The 21,075-nt window shown below is 50.4% G+C and overlaps 1 protein-coding gene across 4 annotated transcripts in view; it reads right to left on the bottom strand.

Annotated features, from left to right (window-relative positions):
- Positions 1–21,075, bottom strand: part of HYCC1 (hyccin PI4KA lipid kinase complex subunit 1) — a 90,181-nt gene that overhangs the window by 58,901 nt on the left and 10,205 nt on the right. The window lies entirely within an intron of this gene.

Below are 21,075 nucleotides of genomic sequence, written 5' to 3'. Positions count from 1 at the left end.
CAACCAGGGCTGACAGGTTCATTCCAAAATGCTGAGTAGACATATACACATTTATTCTTCAGGATACTTGTTATCATGAAAAGTCAGCTCCGCAATAAAAAGTCTTGCAGTTTTAAAAACAACCACCACTACTCCTCCTCCTCTTCAAACACAGACCATATGGTTTAACTTGTTTGTCCACCACCCAAACATTTCTGCTAGTAAGACTGTAAGGATACCACAGGGTAGGCACTATGAAGAGGATTGCTGCCTTGTGCTTCCAAATCTTGAGGAGGACCTTGTGTACTAATGGAAAGGATGAGAAAGCAGAAAGCTGGCAATGGTACCATGAGGCGCAGAACCCCTCTGCTACAGAATTGTGGCTGTGGTTCCGAAAGGAATACAACTGGTGGAACTTCCTGTTGCTTCTTGTTGCAAATAGGTCCCATCTGGGAATGGCCCCACCATCCTAAGGGACCACTTGTGGACATTGAAGGAATGGCAGAGTTGGTTGCATAGGCTGTTCTGTGCCCCTGGCAGGTAGGAAGCCTACAGGTGGATGCAGTGCTCTATACAAAAGTTCCACAGGTGGACGGCTTCTACACAAGAGAGAGGAGCGAGTACATTGCTGTATTGTTTGCCAGTACTGCAACATGCAGGTGTGAGAATAGAGTGATTTTACCTCTGTGTGATATTCATTGACTTTACCCAGTGTGGTATGGCTAACCTCATTCCTGGGCTCTGGGTCTCTGTTCAGTCCACTAGTCCCATGGCCAGGACACCATTGCCCTTCTTGAGAAGGGGGGGATGGTGGTCTGGGGCGAACCCAGGCCCCACCCACTCATTCCAGGTTCCAGCCCAGGGACCCTATGTGGCTGCTACTGGTGGGGAAGGGCTCCCCTCACCATGGGCACCGCAGCTCTTCTCCCTGGGCCACTTTCCCAGAGGATTCTGCCCCCCCGACCTCCTCCAGGTAGTGGCAAAAGCAGTAGCACATTCCCACTCCCAGATCAGCTCCCCCTGTGCAATCAGTCCATTCTGGCCTCACAATAAACCTCTGGGCCTCAGCCCTTTGCTGAGTATTCCTCCCCACTCTGCTATTTCTAAAACACTCCCCTTGCTTCTCTCCACTTGTCTCCTATACTCTCCTCAACCACTCTCCCCTCCCACTGGGCAAAGGGTTCTTTTAAAAGGCAGTCTTAAGTGGGATCAGCTGGCCCCAACTGACCCAGGGCAGCTTCCTCCCCAGCTGCTCCCACTCTGCAGGTCTCCTGCAGAGCTGCTGTGGGACCCGCCCCCCTTGGGAACCCTCCCCACAGTGGGGAGGCAGCCCCTGGCTGCTTGAAGCCCCTGTGGGGCTATCTTCTTTGGGGACCCCCCCTTTGTGGGCCAGCTTCTCTCCTGCCCTGGCAGGCAGACTGCTTCTTCCTCCCCCGACTCCCCCACCCTTTCCAGCTAGTTTTCTCAGGAGCTGCTGGGTGCGTGAAGTGTGGGGGACTCTTGTGCCCTGCCCCTTGGCAGGAGGGCCCCCTCTTGCCATCCTTTGGGGGGAGACTGCTGGCCCCCTGTTCAGGTCCACACTTTCATCTGGCAGCTGCTGTACCCTCACTGCTTCGGAGGAGGTAAGGAGCTTTCTTAAAGCGGCAGGTTGGGCTCCCCTCCACAGCCTCCTGTGGAGTGGCTTCAGGAGAAGTGAGTTTAGGCAGGGCCCCTCTCCACCAAGGCTCCAGAGGGGTGGCTGCATAGTCAGGGGTGGGGTGTCAGGGCTCCGTCCCTGCCCCACCCCTGCAGCCACTGCCTCCCTTATTGCGCTCCCCACCCCCAGGTGACACCAGGGCCCTTTCCATCTGGGCCCCCCCCCCCACAACCAGCTGCCCCTTCCTCCCCCCCCTGCTTTCTGTGAGACTCTGCAGCAGCTGCTGTGGGCCCACCCCTCCCTTGGTCAGCTTTGCCACTCCCCCCCTACTTCTGAGTGCCCACGCTCCTCCCCCCTTTTGCTTTGTTAGGTGCCTGAGGCCCTCCCCCCGCCCCCACACATGCACATTTTGAATTCCCGCCACGTCCCAGTGCAGAAACAGGAGCCATCTTGATCATCTTGTGCTGGGAGTTGTGGCCATTTCTGTGCTCCCCTTTCCCCTCTTTCACTTCCCTCTCTCCCTTCCCCTGCCCTTCCCCCACCTGACGGGGTCCCTCAGCCCAGCCAGTGGGGGAGGGGCAGCTACTTTCCTCCCTCCCCTCTCCCCCTTCCCCCGCTCTCTCAAAAAGGCCCTCACCCTCAATAAATTCCCTCCCTCTTACACCTGCCATCATGGCCTCCGTGCACACTGGGGGGGGGGGGTCATCCGGTGATGCCCCCCCTTCCCCTCCCCTCTACTGCTACCCCTCCCACCCCGGAAACGGTGGCCCACTCGTTCAGGGCTGCCGGGATTGTTACCATCATGTTGGCTGAGGGCGCGGGCACAGGCTCCGGGGCTCCTGCCGCGGCATCCTCCAGCAACCCTGCCCTGAACTCACCCCCCCAGAAAGGGCAGAGCCCTGCCCGGAAGGCAAAACCTCCCACAGTGGGGACTCTTACCCCAGCTGCTAATACACCCAATGCAGCTCCCCCTTCTTCCCGCCCCCCTGTTCCTTCCACCAATCCTGGGGGCTCTGACGACTCGATCCCCAGGTTGTACGCCCAGGTGGTGGCTGCCGCCTCAGACCCTGCTCCTTCCGCCTCCGCCAGGACTACCATCCCCAATGGTCATGGCCCCTTCCCCGCCCTCACCAGGAGGCATGGAGTCCGCTGCCTCCTGGTGGCTGCCTTGCCCCACGTGGAGACCTACATGCAGGCGTTAGCACTGGTGGTGGGGACCACAGCTGTGGTAGCGGCCTCCCAGATGTTCGGGAAGATCGTTTTCTTCCTGGCATCATAGGCCGCTGCCCAGGAAGCGGTGGAGAGGGGCCTGGCAGTTGGGGGAGTTCATGTACCCCTGGAAGACCTGGGCGTGCAGGTGGTCTTCTCTTCTGTCCCACCCTTCCTCCCCAATTCCACCCTCTGCCATTCCTTACTGCCCTGGGCCGGCCTTTGTCCGTCTTGAGTCCCCTCCCCCTAGGCTGCAAAGACCCTGCCCTATGGCACATGCTCTCCTTCCACCAGCAAGCCCACGTCCAACTGCCACCAGCGACGGCACAGGGCAGGGTAGCCCAGGAGGGGACTATACTGGTGCCCTATCAAGGGGCCCAGTACCGGGTCTTTTACACGCTGGGGAAGGCCCGGTGCTTCGTGTGCCGGGTGGCGGGGCATGTCCGGAGGGATTGCCCCCAGCCCGGCATGAAGAGGATCCTGGGACCCCCTCCGACCCAGGGGGCATCAGCTATGAGACCGGAGGCGCCCAAACCGCGACAGGCCAGGGGACCGCCCCTCCTCCCCCCACCCCAGACGGGTCCATCACCGCTTGGGCATTGGAGGACACCCGAGCGCGTGGTGAGGGGCAATAAGCAGCAGGTGCCGGCACCTGAGCGGGCACTAAAGCCGGGCCCACAGAGGAGAGGGAGGCAGGGCCAGCAGCAGCAGGACCAGGGCAGGTCTCCCCCGTCCCTTGCCGCCCTGCCCTCTCTTTCCCTCTCCTCCCTCCTCATTGTCTCTGTCCCCTGGCCCTTCCTCCTCTAGCGCCCAGCCCACCTTTTCAGAAGGCTGGGTGCTGGTGGGGGGGGGAAGCGAAAAAAAAAAAGGAGTGCGCGAGGACGGGGTGAATGTGCCACGCAAGGCACTCAAAAGAGCCGCTAGCCCCGATCCACCCACCGGGGGTAACCGAGGCTGCCGCGGCGGCAATCAGAGATGCCACCCCCTCTGCCCTGGAGCCAGAGCCCAAAGAGGCAGGGACGGCCCTCTGTGCCCTTGCCCTCCTCCAACACCCCTCCGGCCACTACCCAGACTGTTGCTGCGGAGCGCCTGGAGGAAGTGACCCTTGGCCTCGCCCTCCTCTCGCAGGAGGTGGAGGCCCTGGGCCTTACCCCGGCGGCCCTGGACACAGACAGCCTACTACTGGAGGCCTGTGGGCTGTCCATTCGCTCCCCACCACTCCCCTCACTTCCCTTTTCCCTACCCACCAGCGACCCCCCAACTGCCACTCCCCCTTGCTCCGGGACGTCGCAGGGTGCGACACCCCCGCCCCCAAACCAGGGATGACCTCCCAGCGGGGGTCTGCCAGCTCCTGGATGCCCTGGAGGAATTAATGTTCTCCCTGTACCCCACTTCCCCTCCTGGAGCCGAAAACTAAGACACTCACCTCCCCCCCACCTTGTTGGTGCCTGCTGCTGAGTGTGCTGGCACCTTGCCCTTAACCCCTCCTCCTCTCCCACACCCTGAGGAAGCCCCCCCTCCCGAGACCCCTTCCATTCACATCCCTGCCCCCACCCCTACTCCTTCCTCCAATCAATCAATGTCCTGCTCCAGACCCTCCCCTTCCCTCCTCTTCCTCCCCCTGCCCCCTCCCCCCCTCCACGTGACCCTCCCCCTCCCCTTATAATCTCCATCCTCCCTGTCCCTACCCTTCTTCTCCCCTGCCTATTGATAACTGCCCCCGAGGCTGGACTCCTCAGGAGGCCCACCTTGCATCGCCCTCACAGCACTTCTGGAGCTGCTCTCCCTCCACTGCCCCCATCCCTCCCAAAATTAAACCCCAGCCCCCGCCTAGATCTCTTTTCCAGCCGTGGGGCCCAGAAGAACATGAGGCCAATGGGTACCCAGGACCCCGAGGCCTCGGCACCCCACGTGCTGGCAGGCGAGATGCGCTGTTCTTGGAGGACATTCGCGGCTCCAAGAGCAAGGTAGGTCTCGCCCTCCAGCACTGGGGCGACTTCCATTCCATCCTAGAGTCCGTGAGAGCCCTTCTGAAGGAGGGCAAGGGGACCAGGAAGAGGGATGCCACAGCCTACCAATGGGCCCGCAGCTTCCGTGACGCCCTAATTGCTTTTGGGGTTGGTCACGGTTTGCTGCGTGGCCCCACGGGGACCGTCAGCGCTCCCTCTGGCGAGGATCCTCCCCAGCCCTCCAAATGGCACTGATCATCTTTGCCACACTAAATGCCAGGGGCTGCGGGTTGGGTCTCTGCAGGTGCCGAGTGCTCTCCTTCCTCTGGGAGGGAGGGTACTCAGTCACCTTTCTGCAGGAGACCCCCCACTATCCCAGCCGCCAAAGCCAAGTGGCAGCTGGAGTGGGGGGACGGGGTCTATTTTAGCCATCTCTCGGCCTGCCAGGCCGGAGTAGTGACTCTGTTCTCCCCACACCTGCAGCCTGAGGTGCTGGGGAGCATCAAGGTCATGCTGGGCCGCCTGCTGCATCTCCGGGTGCAGGTAGAGGAGCTGCCCCTTCACCTTCTCAATGTCTATGCCCTGACACTGCCCCCGGAGAGAACACCCTTCTTCCGGCAGGTGGCAGCCTCTCTCGACACTACTGATCCTCGCGAGTGCCTGGTCCTCAGCGGGGATTTCAATTGCACCCTCAAGGAACGGGACCGCACGGGGACTGAGCAGTACCAGGCTGCTGCGGACGTCCTCAGGGAGTTCAACCATTGCTCCCTGGTGGACATCTGGCGCAGCCACCACTCGGACGAGGACACCGTCTTCACCTACGTCAGGGTGGTGGCCCATAAATCTGTACACTCCTGGTTGGACCGCATTTACATCTCTCGGCACCATCTCTCTCAGGCCCACTCCTCGCATCACCATCTGGTGGTTGTGAAGGCTTCCCTTTCACCGGGGAAGTGGGGGTCGGCCTACTAACATTTCAACAACAGCCTGCTAGAGGATGTGGGCTTCGCTGCACCCTTCCAGGAGTTCTGGCTGGCCTGGCGCAGGCAACAGTGCGCCTCCCTTGGCACGGTGGTGGTGGGATCTGGGAAAGGTGCGCGCGTGGCTCTTCTGCCGCGACTATACACGGGGGGGGTGGGGGGGGCGGGGGGGGCCAGCCGGCGGCAGGATGCATTAATAGGGCAGCTGGAGCAGAAGGTTCTTGAGCTGGAGAGGCGCCTAGCCGCCAGCTCCAGAGATCCATCCCTCCACAGCACGTACCGGGAGAAGAGGGACGAGCTCAGGGCCCTCAACGCCCTTCAGGCACAGGGGGCCTTGATGAGGTCACGAATCCAACTCCTTCGAGAGATGGGCCGCGGTTCCCGCTTCTTCTACACCCTGGAGAAAAAGAGGGGTGCCAAGAAACATATCCTCTGCCTTCTTGCGGAGGATGGCACCCCTCTTACGGAGCCGGTGGAGATGCGCGAGAGGGCCCAAACCTTCTATACCACCCTTTTCTCCGTGGATTCGACCGATGCCAACACCTGCAGGGTGCTTTGGGAGCAACTCCCTTCGGTCAGCGTGGGCGACTGGGACCAGCTGGAGCTTCCTCTCACTCTAGCTGAGCTCTTGGAAGCCCTCCGTCTCATGCCCACCAATAAATCCCCAGGCATGGATGGGCTGACCATGGCATTTTACCGCGCGTTTTGGGACATCCTTGGCCCAGACCTGCTCAGGGTCTGGGCTGAATCCTTGCAAAGCAAGGTCCTCCCCCTATCGTGCAGGCGAGCCGTCCTCGTCCTGCTGCCCAAGAAGGGGAACCCCCGCAACCTCAGGAATTGGCGTCCCATCTCGCTCCTCAGCATGGACTAAAAGATCATCGCTAAAGCCATCTCCCGCCGCTTGGGGTCTGTGCTGCAGGACATGGTCCACCCCGACCAGATCTACACCGTCCCGGGCCGTACCATCCTCCATAATCCGCACTTGGTCTGGGATCTCTTAGAGCTTGGGCATAGGGATGGCCTGTCATTCTCCCTCCTGTCCTTAGACCAGGAGAAGACATTCGACAGGGTGGACCACGGGTATCTCCTGGGCACCCTGCAGGCCTTCGGCTTTGGGCCCTGCTTCGTCAGGTTTCTCCGGGTGCTGTATGCTGCCTCAGAGTGCATGGTCAAGCTCAACTGGACCCTGACCGCCCTGGTCAGCTTCGGACGGGGAGTACAACAAGGCTGGCCGCTCTCAGGACAGCTCTATGCCCTGGCCATTGAGCCCTTCCTGCGTCTCCTTCGCCGAAGGTTGATGGGGATGGTGCTTCAGGAGCAGAGGCTGTGGCTGGTCCTGTCAGCGTATGCTGACGACGTACTCCTCGTGGTTCAGGACCCCGGAGACCTGGCGCGGCTGGAGGCCTGCCAAGCTGTTTACTCGGCAGCCTCCTCCGCCTGGGTCAACTGGGTCAAGAGGTCTGGCCTGTGGTTGGGACTGGATGGCCGCCTCCCACCCGCGCTTCAGGCCATCTGGTGGCGCGTGGGTCCGCTGCTCTCTCTCGGTGTCTTTTTATCCGCCACACATCCCTCTCCGCCGGAAAACTGGCAAGATTTGAGGAGCAGGGTGGTTGAGTGGATGCGGAAGTGGACGGGACTGCTCCAGTGTCTCTCCCTGCGCGGGAGGGCACTGGTGCTTAACCAGCTGATCCTGTCCATGCTCTGGCACCGTCTCAATACCCTGGTCCCGCCCCCGGAGTTCCTGGCCCAGCTCCAGAAGCTAGTTCTGGAGTTCTTCTGGCCAGCACTGCACTGGATCTCTGCAGGGGTTCTCCATTTTCCCCCAGAGGAGGGAAGGCAGGGCCTGATTTGTCTGCGCACTCAGGTTGTGTCTTCCACCTCCCGGCCCTGCAGGGACTCCTCAACATCAACAGTGCAGATAGTCCGGCATGGAGCACGCTAGCGCACGCTTTCCTCCGCCGTTACCAAGGGATCCGATATGACTGGCAGCTCCTTTATTTGTCCTTGAGAGACCATCTGCGAGGTCTCTCAGAGCTGCCGGCCTTCTACCAGGACCTCCTCCACACCTGGCGGCTGCTTGCAGCCTCCAGGTCCTTAGGGGCCACCGTGGGGGAAGACCTCCTCAGGGCGCCCCTGCTACACAACCCCTACCTTTGTGTGCAGGCGGCGGAGTCTCCCGGGGTGTGACAGAGGTTGGTCCTAGGTCGAATTACCAGGGTCGGAGACCTCCTGGACTACGACCGAGGGGACTGGATGGGAGCCCTGGCGCATGGGGCTCTCCACCCTACACTCCCCCCAGTGCATACTCGAGGAGATGAAGGCCACCCTGCCGCTCACTGCTCATATCTACCTCAGCCGGGTCCTGCGAGAGGGTGCGCCCCGCCACCCTCTGACTCCTAGCCCTCCGGACCTCCCCGTGGGCCCCCGGCTTCGTGACCCTGCCCGTCCCCCTCCCCCTCCCCATCCCAGCCGGCTGCATACCTTGCAGCCGGTCCCCTTCCAAACCATGCCCAGACATCATCTGTACACGCTCGTGCTTCACATGCTCTACTTCCCCACCCTCGTGTCCCGCCCCGACCACAAATGGCGGGACCTCTTACCACCGTCGGAGGGTGGGGAGCCCCGGTGGACCAGCCACTATTCCACCTTGGTTCCACGGCCCACTGGGGACATCAGCTGGAGGATCTTCCATGGAGCAGTGAGCACGGGCATGTACCTAGCACCGTTCACCCCTATCCCCGACACCTGCACCTTCTGCAGTATGGAGGGAGAACCTGGCGCACATCTACATTGAGTGCGCCAGGCTGCAGCCCCTCTTCCAGCTCCTCCAGAACGTCCTCTTGAGGTTCTGGCTGCACTTTTCCCCACACCTCCTCATCCTGTCACACCCCATCCGTGACCCCACAAAGTTGCAGGACCTCCTCGTCAGCCTCCTCCTGGCCATGGTCAAAGTGGCCATCTACAAAACCAGGGAGGAGGCGGCTGGCAAAGGGGGCAACCTGCGACTGTGGGGCCTACTCCCGTTCCTCCCTCCAGCCATGAAACCCAGCAAAGTTCCTCTAGGCAGCATCCAACTCCCTGGACACCTTTGAGGAGCAATGGGCGCTGTCCGGGGTTCTCTGCTTGGTGTCCCCCTCCGGCTCCCTTATTCTAAACCTTTGATCCTCACTCCCACCCGTTTTTTTCTTTAGTTGTCCCCCAAACTCATTTGGGACCGGTTGTTTTTAGCAGGTCCCCCCTCACTGTGAGAGGGGCCTTTTAGTTGGGGGCGGGCTGCGCTTGCCCCCTCCCCAGCCTCCAATAGGTGCTCACACGCTGCTTGTTTGCCAGCCCAGCTTTTCCCTCTTGTACTCACCCCCCACGACCTTACCCTGTCACACCAGGCATTCAACACGGTAAACAGAAATGAGCTCTGGAAAATACTTGGGCGAACTGGTGGTCCTGGAAGATTTATCAACATTGTTCCGTCTTTTCATGATGGAATGTTTGGTTGTGTCATTAACACTGGAGAGACATCAACACCTTCTGAAATATCAAATGGTACAAAACAGGGATGTGCTCTTGCTCCTCTCCTGTTCAACATCTACTTTTCAATTATGCTGTTAGTTGCTTTTAAGGACTGCACATTAGGCATACCTATTCAGTTCTGAACAGATGGCAGTATTTTCAATCTCCAGAGACTTCAGGCTCCCGCACAAAAGTGGTTACTATGACTATCCATGATCTTCTGTTTGCTGATGACTGTGCACTGTTGGCTCATTCAGTGAAGGATTGCTTTGTTACTTCTGCTCATCAAGAAGTGAGCCTCAAGAAGACAGAAGTTATGCCTCAGTCTGCTCGGAGAGTTCAGCAATCCAATGATCACTGCTTCTGGTACAATCCTTAAGTCTGCTGACAAGTTCTGCTTCCTGGGAAGTGTATTGTCCCCTTGCATAAAGATGGATCATAATATATTTGCTTGATTTGTCTTTGGAAAACTGACCAAACACCTATGGAATAACCATGAAATTAAACTGCATACCAAGGTAGCAGTTTAGCAGGCAGTTGTCCTGAATATCCTGCTGTATGGCTTGAGTCATGGAAAATATACTGCTGCCATGTTTTGAAACTTGATCAGTTCCATGTGCGCTGTCTGAGGATGATTGCCCACATGAATTGGTGGGACAAAATTCCTAACATGGAGGTTCTTAAGCTGTGTGGTGTTATAGGCATGGAAGTAATGCTTATGAGCAAACAGTTTCACTGGACCGGTCATGTTTTGAGGATGGATAATACATGGATACCAAATATGGTCTTCTACGGCCAACTTGCTCATGGAAAGAGCTCTCTCAGTGGTCAGTATAAGCACTACAAAGACAACTTGAAGGCCTACATGAAGTCAGACAGCATCTCCCCCAATGTTCTGGAAACTAATTCAGAGCAGACTGACATGGCAGTAAACAACTGTATAGGCTCTTGATTGCTTTGAGAGTCAGCATATCCAGGTATTACAGGAGAAGCATAGCACCCAAGAAGTACACACAACACCTACAGTTCATGTTTTTTTAGTGACAACTGTAATTGGCTTGCCAATCAAGGACTGGTTTAGTCACTCACCAACTGTGTCACAGAAGATGAGATCTATAGATCAATCACTCAATCCAAGACAACAATGAATGCAACACACAACCTGCAGTTGAAGGAGGAAGGTCTGGCAGATGAAGTAAATCAACCTAAGAGTTCTGCTTGAGACCAATGCCCCTAAATCCTGGAATCTCCTCGGTGTGCTCCCCAACCTGTCACTGATGAATTCATGACCAAAGATAGCGAGGGCTGGGGAATGGCATTCCCATACAGACTTCCTGAGGCTGATGCCACCAATCGAGAGATTGAAGAACTGAGGTGGGGAGGGTGACCAGACTGTCCCATGGGTCCCTGTTGGGCTTTTATACTCTAGCAAGTCAACCCTGTAGGTAGGGAAGATGTAACCTGATGTGCTGCATGACTAATGTGCAGGCTACCATGTGCTATAGGAGTCTCATGCAGTTCCTTGCTAGGATAGTGGGAAACTTCTGTGATCTCATGATAGCAGGACTCAGATAAAATCTCACACACATAGAGTCCAGAAGGGCCCTGATTAACTATCTTTTGTGTTGGGGCCAGCTTGAACTTGGGTACTTTCAAAATAAGCTCTTGTTCAGTGAATGTTGCTCACATCAGTTCCACATGGTGAACTTGCTTCTGCAACATTCTCTTAATGAGCCAGTCACTGCAGCATGGCAAGATTTATACCCAACGTTTGTGCTGAAAGGCTGTCTCTATTACCATGCATTTATTGAACACGTGCTGGGCCACGGAAAGGCCAAATCAAATGGTAGCACAGTGAATTTATAGTGGTGACTGTCAACGACAAATCTCATGCATCTCCTGTGAGTAGTATGATTGAGATATTCAAATATATTCTTCAAATCAAAGGGAGTGTACCAGACTCCCAAATCTACAGAATGGCTACTGGTCTTCCTGGTTGGAAAGCAGCCTTGGTCTGACCTGGTCTTCTTGTACAGCACCAGGGATTGTGAACAGTGCCAGACCACAGTGCAGTACCAGTGCTCTTTGTATACCTCCTTTCTCAATGCTGACGAGTCCCGCACCAAAACTGGTGCATTGCGCACTGAAGAGGTTGGCACTGGCTCTGGCTCTAGCACCAAGAGTCATAGCACCACCTCCATAAGTAGGAGTTTAAAATAATGGTCCCTTTCTCTCTTGGTCCCCGGCTGAAAATCCTGACAACACCTCATTTATCAGATAAAGTTATCCATTGCCTGAATACTTCAAGAAAGGAGCACGTGGCATAGGCTTGTGCTGTTCTTAAACCGCTGGCATCACTTCATGGCTTAGGGCAAAGAGAAAAAAAAGAAAAGGGGGGAAGCCCCCTCCCCCCCATGAAAATGTATTATCTGCAGAGACTAACTTTGAATGACTACACTAGAAATAATTATAAAGCACAATGGGAAACAACTAGGGTTATTTTGCAGACCACAAGAACATGTCTTCTAACGATCATCACTTGCAGCAAAACGGAAATGAAGGGGCGGGGAGGCAGCAGAGCCCTTTATATTGTACCATGCAGGCACCACTCCAGAGGGCCCCAAAGCCAACCTGATGGGTACCGCTAGGGGAAAAAACCTTCCAATAAGTGCACATACAGCATGCACACACCTGCTGGAACGCACGTGAGCCAACACTCGAAGAAAAAAGATTATTTCACTCCCCTGGTTTTTCTACTTGAGGAAGACTGGGTGTGGTAGCTCCCTCCTCGATAACAGAAAGAGAAAAGCATTGAGCTCTCTTTGCACAGTGTATGTAATTTCTGTCACACGTGCGCATGCACACACAGTTCTCAGTCAGGAAGCTATTAGATTAGTACCTATGGGAACCTATCTTACCATCGGAAAGGCAGTGACTTCCCAGTTGAGCAGTCTAACTGGCTACCTGACACTACAGCCTCACTACTGATAATGACCTCAGCCAGGAAGAAAGCAAAAAGATTTTATCTAAGCTTATTCACCCAATGTGAGGGGAAGTCAGAACATCCCTCCGAACTGAAATTAAAATCCTCACCATTCTGCAGATCATCTGACCCCTAAAAAGCATTAGGCCAGACTGCATGCAACATCTCATTTATTTTTAAATTTAAGGAATTTTAGCATGTTTCCTAATTGTTGCCATGTGAATATCCAAATCAAAATAATTAGAACAGCTAGCTTTTGTTTAAAAATATATTATATAGGAATAAAGTCACCACATATTTCTATTTAACAATGTGAGCATAATTACAACACCTGTCATTTCTACTGATTTTACTAAAATTGAATGTAGTAACTATGCGCATATTTAACAGATCAGGAATATCAGATGCTCATTTTCAAAGAAGTGTACCACTATGCTGGGGGATTCTGTTTGTTTACGAACAAGTGACATACTTTAACCACTATGTAAAAAGGTAACTAAATATTCTTATATTTATCTGTCCTATTTTTCTAGGTACATAACTGGATCTAAATTTTTCCATAATCATAACTTTTGATTTTTTTAAATCATTTTCCACAGGTTGTGTTATTTTACTTTTTCCAATTAGGGGGCTACCAACAGATGAGCAGCTACTGGCAGATGAAAGATTAATTTTGCAATTCCTTTTCTGTGATGGTTTCATGTAGTTCTCTTGAGGAAGACTGCTACTTCAATTGTTTAAAGTAACTTTAGAACCTGGAATAGCTGCAGTACAGAGATTCTTACAAAAAGTAGCAAAACCGGTACATATTTTATTAAGGTGTTTAACTACCTTTTGCTGATTATTCTTAATAGGGAAGTAAAATGAGATTTAATTGGTGAACTGATTAAACTTGATCTTTAACCAGTTAACTGATTGAAGGCCCAGCAAGTGGAGGGTCTGCAGCAGCCCCAACTCCACTTCAGGCAGCCTGAAGCAGCCCCCTGCCCACCCCCACCATTCCCTGGCTGCAAGCAGGAAATGTTCCAACAGGGCCTGAGCAGCCCCTGCCTGCCTGCAGTGGGCAGGAAGCTGCTCCAAACACCACTGGTTAACAGAAACCAGTAAGCAACAATGATTAAACTGAGAGCCACTGCTTATCAACTATCTGCCCTCATACTGCCTCACCTGCCTGTTAGAGAAACTACTTAATTGCTACAACTCCCTCTCTTTCTTGGAGAAACAAATAGTTTCCAATATAGTTGTCTAACATTAAACCTATTCTAGTATGCAATGGATGAAGGCATAAACAAAACACGTAATCTCTCTCAACTGTGTATAATTCTCTCTCTCAAACTAAAAGACTGGCACAGAGATGTCAATGCTGTACCTGATTTCCTAACTTCTAAATCTGATTTTGCAGATCTCTCTCCAAGTGAAGATTAGGTGTGCAACTCAAGTCTCCTCCAAGTATAATTTCCCATTCCGCAAAATGCTGCAATGTTTAGAGACTACCTTAAAACAAGATTTTTGCTTTTGGTTGGGAGCATAAATTGAACCCACTGTTATTAATAACCTAGCAATTGTGACCTTCAGAAGAGTTCTATCTTAACCTTAAATTGACCTGTAATCTAAAAGAGTAGTAGGTGTTTAGCAAATATGTTCATTCCTCTTTTCTTCAGTTGAAGCATAATGTGTCAGTTGAAATCAGATACTTTACATGTTCATAATTTGCCCCTATGAAAATGAGTTTGCCAAAATAGAGCTTACTCAGATTATTCTATGAGGATGGGTTCTTTTTTCCTTTGAAATACATGATTTAGCCTTCTGACATTCAAAAATGCTACTTTAAAAGGGAAGAGACATTGAGGCCATGTCTACACTTAGACACTTTGAAGAATACTAATGAGGTGCTGAAATGCATATTCAGTGCCTCGTTAACATACCGCCAGCCACAGCGCTTTGAAATTGCCACTTTTTGCTCCCACACAGCTCTTTCAGATGGGGGGTCCTTTTCGAAAGGACCCCACCAACTTTGAAATCCCCTTATTCCTATCTGCTGGGTGACCTGGCACAGCTGCTATAAAAAGCATGCAGTCAGCAAAGACCCATGGGGAGCTAGCTGCCTTTTGCAAAGACCAGTGAATGTTGGCTGAAGAGGGAGGAGAAGGATCGGATTAGATGGAAGGCTGGGGATGCCTGGCTCAGGTGAGGGGGATGAGGTAAGAACGTGGGGCTAGTGGTGCCTGGTTTTGTGGAATGGTAGGGGCTCGGGCAGGTGGCTCACAGGGCCTTGCAAGGCTGAGGTGGCCAGCCAGCTTGTGGGACTTGCAGTGCTTGGGCAGCTGGAGCTGGCATCTCTGGGTTCAGCTAATTTGGGCTGGTGGCTGGCCCCAGCAGTGCAGGGCTCAGACTGGCAGGTGGGCAGCTGGCCTAGGCAGCATGGGGCTCAGGCACCTTGAGCGGGCAGCCAGGTGGTTGTCCCAGCAGCATGGGGCTCAGGTGGCTTGGGATGGCAGGCGGGCTGCTGGTTCTCACAGCACAGGGCTCAGGCTGGCTGGTGGGCAGCTGGCCCCAGCAGCACAGGGCTTGGGCAGCTTGGGCTGGCAGCCAGGTGGCAGCCCCAGCAACATGGGAATCGGGTGGCTCAGGATGGCAGGCAGGCAGCTGGTCCAGACATCAGGGGGCTCAGGCAGCTCAGGCTAGCTGGTGGACGGCTGTCTCCAACTGCATGGAGCTCAGACAGCTGGGGATGGCAGGAGGGTGGTTGGCCCTGGCAGTGTAGGGCTTGGATGGGGAGCTTGGGCAGCAGGCCCACAGCTGGGGCAGGTGGCTGGTGCATGGGCAGCTGATCCTGGCAATGCGAGGCTCAGACAGCCAGAGGGCGGGCAAGCGGCTGGCTGCCAGGTAGGTGACTGGCCCCAGCGGTGTGGGGCTCAGGCAGGCATGAGGCTGTCGTGGTCAGCTCTGGCCATTAGCACAGGGATCATGCATCTGGCCGGCTGGGCTGCACCAGGTGCCTGCCAGGGGCCAAGAAAAACTATCAAGTTTGTGTGTTTATTTTAAATTATTAATTGAATTTTTTGTTAAAAGAGAGGTTCAATGATGGTAAAGAAGAGGTGAGGGGGCATGAGGGTTTCTCAAAAATTAAAAGGCGGGGGGGGGCGTAAGGCTGAAAAGTTTGGGAACCACTCTTACAGAGGCACAGTTGCATTGGGACTACTGTGTCACTGTAAGGGCAATAGTGCAAACATATTCTGACTCACATTGAACAGTACCTTATGCCTCACTTAACTTGTAATCAGTTGCCCTGAAATCAATGTAAGTATGGCACAATCTGGTATTAACATCTTGCCCATGTTTCCTAGTTTGATTCAGGGGCTAACTTAACTGCTAGAGATAGAAACCAATAATTTATATTGTCTAAGAAGAAATGATTTCCAAAGAGTATAAAAATAGTTTGTCTGTGAGGTAGGAGCTAAATTCAGACTGCATCAAAAGTAGAGGTAAAGGGAAACAGCAAGCTAAAAATCAGAACTGAACTAGTTTTATTTAAATACTCTCCCCCATGTCTGAAATGTATCATTTAACAGGCACACACACCCAGATACCTTCAAAAGGTATCTGAATTCTGTGCTGCTTCTGAATTCATACACCATTTTTACCAAATTTAAGAAGAACTACAATGGTTCAATTAAGTGCAGGGGACAAACAAATTTCTCCATGTAATTTCCTTGGACATAAATTCATGAATATGGATCAATGAATACTGTCCATAACTATAATATCTCTTATAATACCTCCTTACAAAATACTTACAAAAGCTAAGTGGCAGAAAAATGACAGCCCATGAATAGTCGATAAATGCTGCTCTGTGTTCTTTAAAGAAGTAGTGTTATCTGTTAAAAACAAAAGCTCTGTGGGTTTTTTAAATTGCTGTAACCTTTCAAGAACACTGGATGTTCCCATATTTAAAAACAGTGACAATGTTTTTATAAGATAGTTGTTTCCTCTTCGCGTAAGCCACAAAGAAAAATGTTCTATACTTCAAAACAATACAAGTGATGTGCCACAATATCAAAACATTTTGATAAGTTAGTTTTAGTTATCATGTACACTGAAAGGACATTTTGAGAATAACAAATTCCTTCTAAAATGTACATAGTATGCAAAATGATGCACACATATCATACATGACTGTTTCAAGGAAGATAACAGATAGATAAACTACTCACTCAAAAATGAGCTGCTAAACCTAAAGGTGATTAAATTACCACTAAGTGTACTCCCAAATTACCACAGGGACAAAGTGCCCAACTTTCAGTCTTGACATTAAGTATGATCTATCCTCTCTCCATTTCAGAGCACTCAAACCCCTAATCCCAGCTCAGAACGTTTGATGTTGCAACCTAATCCTATGATCCTTTCCCTTAATGGCTACTATATTGTGGCTGTTACACCATCACTGGGAAAGAAGTGTTACTAAAAAGTAGTCAGAAAAGTTCCTTTGTTTTTAAAAAAAAAAAAAAAAAAAAACACACACCTACTTTTACAAGGGAGACTGACATTGCCCAAGGGCTAAATTAATAAAGCATAAACATTGTGCCTTCTGAGATTCACTGGTGTTTGAAACTGTCCATTGTTCTTCAATAATTCAGCTCTCTTTTCCTCTCCTCATGTCCACAGCAGAAAATTTACATATTAAAGTGGAATTAAAATCTGTAATGTTCTAACAGTTTATTTACATTGGAAGTATTTCAGAACTGTATTTTTAAAACTAAAAGGTTAAACTAACAACTGACCTAACTTTTGCAGTTTTGAGTGTCAAATAATATTCCACCAGTTCTCTTCCAAAGCTGTGAAAACAAAAAAGACATCAAAATGAAGAAAGTGGGATTTTTTTGGCATTACTGACATATGAAGTTGGAGTTTCATTTCATTCACAGCTATCTTTGTTATTCCAAATGGTTTTAAGTTAAGTTATTTTAATTGTGCAAACTTTTAAAACAAAACACAGAATACTTGCTAGGTTTAAGGAATTTTACACTATTGCTGTAACAAATTCACCAGTACAGAGATTATAGTTTCCACTTTGCATATTTTGAAATAAAAAAATAATTAAGTGGTTTTGCGTTAAAACTGAACTTGTACTAAATTCCCTAAGGGCTTCCTTTTTTGTGTAATAATCCCAAATGCCACTATTAATTTTTTACAAGGTGAAGCTATTTTTTTTAAGTGCACAATCCATCATGAGGGTAAAGTTAATGCCTTGGTGAAGCATAAACATTTATACAGTGCAAACAGCAGGAAGCCATAAGAGAGCCTTGAAGTGAATTAATTAGCATGGTGCACAGCTTCAAACCATACTGTTCTGTTTTAATTAAAAGGTTAACTTCTAGTTTTAAAGAAAAAGCCACCTTGCCTCTTATACAGAATGAATATACTTCCACAAACAACAAAAGGAAGCTTGTAAGAATATACAAAAATGCCTGCACTAGGCAGAAGTTTGGCTGTTCAACCAGTATTATTTTCTTAGTTTCTCTGTCATGCTTTCCATACAGCATTTTTTTCAGGGGGTCAGAAAGGGAGGGGAAGAAGGAAGTGTTCTTGCAAAATAACCAGCTTTCGATTTTTCTCTCTCTAGAGCCTGTCCTCCACAACTATGGTCATTTAGTTGCTGCTCTGTAGTGCCCATTTTTGCCTTCCCTCAGCATCTTCATACATAAAACAGATTAAGAGAGATTGTCTATTTTTCACATACCAACTGGACTCCACCTTTACAGACTATTATTCTGAGTAAATGTATACTTCCAATAAACTGACCAACAACATTATTCTATTCCCCCTAATTTTATATTCATATATAACCTGCAAAGAAAGTCACTGAAACCGACCCAACCCTTCATTAGGCATGGTGAACTATATGAACCAGAATTCACTCACTCATTTTCAATACTGTGATGACTAGTATGGGCTGTGTCTCAGATGTTAACACTTGCTGCCTTGTAATATTAAATTTGCACTCCATTATACACTATTTCTGGCCACTCTTTTCAGTTGTAATGTCTCAGACAATCAAAGGAATATTAGTTAACTAGGCGATGAATGCGAAGAAATGCCTGCGTTGTTCTTTTACAGCCATTTTAGCAGACGAAGACTATTTTTATGCCTTTGACTCGGACTGCAATTCCAATTAGGGCAGATACTGCACAGCAAACTTTAAAAACTGTAAGAAAAAATCAATCCTAATAAAGCAGAATCCAGGATATTAACATGACATGACTGAAAGTACACCATAACTGACAAAGAACAATCAGAAAAATTCACTGGTTTTTAATGCTGCACAGTAGGTAAGGTTCTTTGCTGCTCTTTTCGGTCACAAATAACTAGGCCAATTATACATGAGTCAATTCTCCAAAAAGAGTGATAGTTTTGGGATTTAATGTGCTCAGTCTACACACAGCCACATTTGGAGTGTTCGTTTTATGTACATTTTGATTAGGTCTGATGCAGAGCTGTCCAATAGTGCTATAAGCCTTTAGGTCATAGATTTCCAAACTGGGGAGAGTGCACCCCTCAGGAGGCATGATGAAATAACAGGGGGGTGTGAGGTGACCCAGTATCTCAAGCCCGGCTTCATTCCCCCTACGCCAAGAAAAAGCTGGCCTTTGCTTCCAGCTCTCATTCCCTGTTATTTTAAGTGGGCAACCTGGCACAGCTGCTATAAAAAGCAGGCTGCCAGCAAAGACCCACATGGAGCTAGCTGCCTCCTGCAAAGGAGTTGGCGGGGGGGGGGGGGGGGGGGGGGGGTGAGGAGGATGGGGGACTGAGGGAGCCTGGCTCAGGGGAGGGGAAGGACTCAGGTGTGCAGCTTGTGGGGCTCAGGCAAATGTCCCCGGCAGCACGAGGCTTTGGAAGTTTGCCCTGGTGGGTGGTCAGCTGGCCCCAGCTTGGGTTGGCAGGCAGGCAGCTCTGGAGACAGGCACAGGGCTCAGGCATCTGGCCCTGCACCAGGCACCCTCAAGGTGGGAGCTGTGTCATTAGCCTGGCCAGTCCACAGTCAGCCTCCAGACTGGGACAGGGCCATCACAGTGTCCAGGACCCCAGCCAGGGCTGCTGCTGGTCTCTGCAGGGCCTGGGCTGTGCCTGCAGCTCTGGGGCCATGCCAGCAGTCCATTTGGGTCATAGCTGGTGCACATAGGTCTCAGGCCATGTTCAGCATGGGGCTGCAACCAGCCGTCGCAACCTGTGTGTGGGCTGGTGTCAGCCCAGCAGGAGTCAAGATCCAGCAGGGGGTTAGGGGGCCCCAGGGCTGGGGGACATTAAGGCTTTGCCGGTTGGCTTGCGGCTTGGAGAGAGGCAGCACAGCTCCACTGAGTCTGCTAACCGCTATTTTTCAGACAACTTTTCTGGCAACACCATTCATAAATTAGTAAGCAAGCCATTCAATGGTGATGTCAATACATTGCCAGAAGTATTGCCAGAACAAGTACTCAAAGTAAAATGATTCAAGTGCAAAAGAATTTCAAAAAGTCAAACTTGGAAGAATTTTGTATAAATTATTTCCCAATGTACTTGAAAGTTGGGGAAGGTGAAGTGCTATGTATTATTCTTCCATCTTTGCAAATATAACTCTGTGAAAAAAAGCTAAGTTTACTCACATTAAAAATTAAACAAAGAAAAATCAACTGGATGTCAAAAACTATTTGTGTTGCACACTTTCATCTTTCAAACCTAGGATTTCCCAACTTGTGAAGAAAATGCAGTGTCATCCTTCACATTAAATTCATTTTGTTTCTGATGTTAAATTACATTTTTATTAAATTTTTGGGACAAGAAAACCTGTTTATTTTTAATTTTAAATAATATTTTTATATCATGAATTGAATTTTTTTTACTAAAAGGGGGGTTGGATGATGGTAAAGAAGAGGTGGGGAGGCATGAAGGTCTCAAAAATCAAAAGGGGGGGACATGATGCTGAAAAGTTTGGGAGCCACTGCTTCAGGTGAAGTGAAATATTAATACCCAAAATGAGGCACTGTCATTTTGACAGTTTCAGAAAGACAACATGGCTACAACTACAATCTATCACTTGTTAATTTGAACATGTTACTGTGGCATTTATTGGTCAAAACTTTCAAAACAATAAGACTGTATATTGGTTCTGCATGAGCAAGTATTTTTTCCAGCAATGACTAGGCTAGTGTAAGTGTCGAAGATGCATAGGTCAGTATAAAAGTGTCAAAGATGACACTACAGACACCGTCATAAAGTGAATATTCTAAAGCTATGAGAGAAAGATACAAGCCAACAAAAAGTAATGAAGTCAAAGTCCACAATCCAGTTCCTGCCTCTGGACAGAAGTGTAATAAAGTGCATGTTTGCTGTTCTTACCAGTCATGTCATCAACCATCTAACAAATTCATCTCACTCTGAGTTGCATGCAGAAGTTATCAGCATATTCACAGACTGCAAGTAACATCAGATGTACAAAAGTCTCAGATAAAAATAGCAGATGTTGGTGAAAAAAATAGAGAAAGTTGTGAGGTGCACTTGATTCTGATGGGACATACAGCTGCCTCTGTTATCAAGAAACCCAGCATTAAAACATCTACTGCCCTAATTGGAACTGCAGTCAGAGCCAAAGGCATAGAAACATTAGGTAGTCTTAAAGTCTAATCAAATTGCTGTAAAAGACCTTAATTAAAGACGACAATCACAGAAGCTATCATTCCAGAAACAGTTTCCTACAGAGCCTTGTCTTAGCAAGATGCAGAAAAAAAAAATTACTTCAAATGCAATTATTCTTAATCACCCAAATAGGACCTGTGCCTGCATCTGTCTTCTATGCTG

The sequence above is a fragment of the Carettochelys insculpta genome, chromosome 2 (assembly GCF_033958435.1).
Source record: "Carettochelys insculpta isolate YL-2023 chromosome 2, ASM3395843v1, whole genome shotgun sequence".
Classification (NCBI taxonomy): Eukaryota; Metazoa; Chordata; order Testudines; family Carettochelyidae; genus Carettochelys; species Carettochelys insculpta.
The sequence above is the reverse complement of the archived record's forward strand: the minus strand, read 5'-3'. Positions and strand labels throughout refer to the sequence as shown.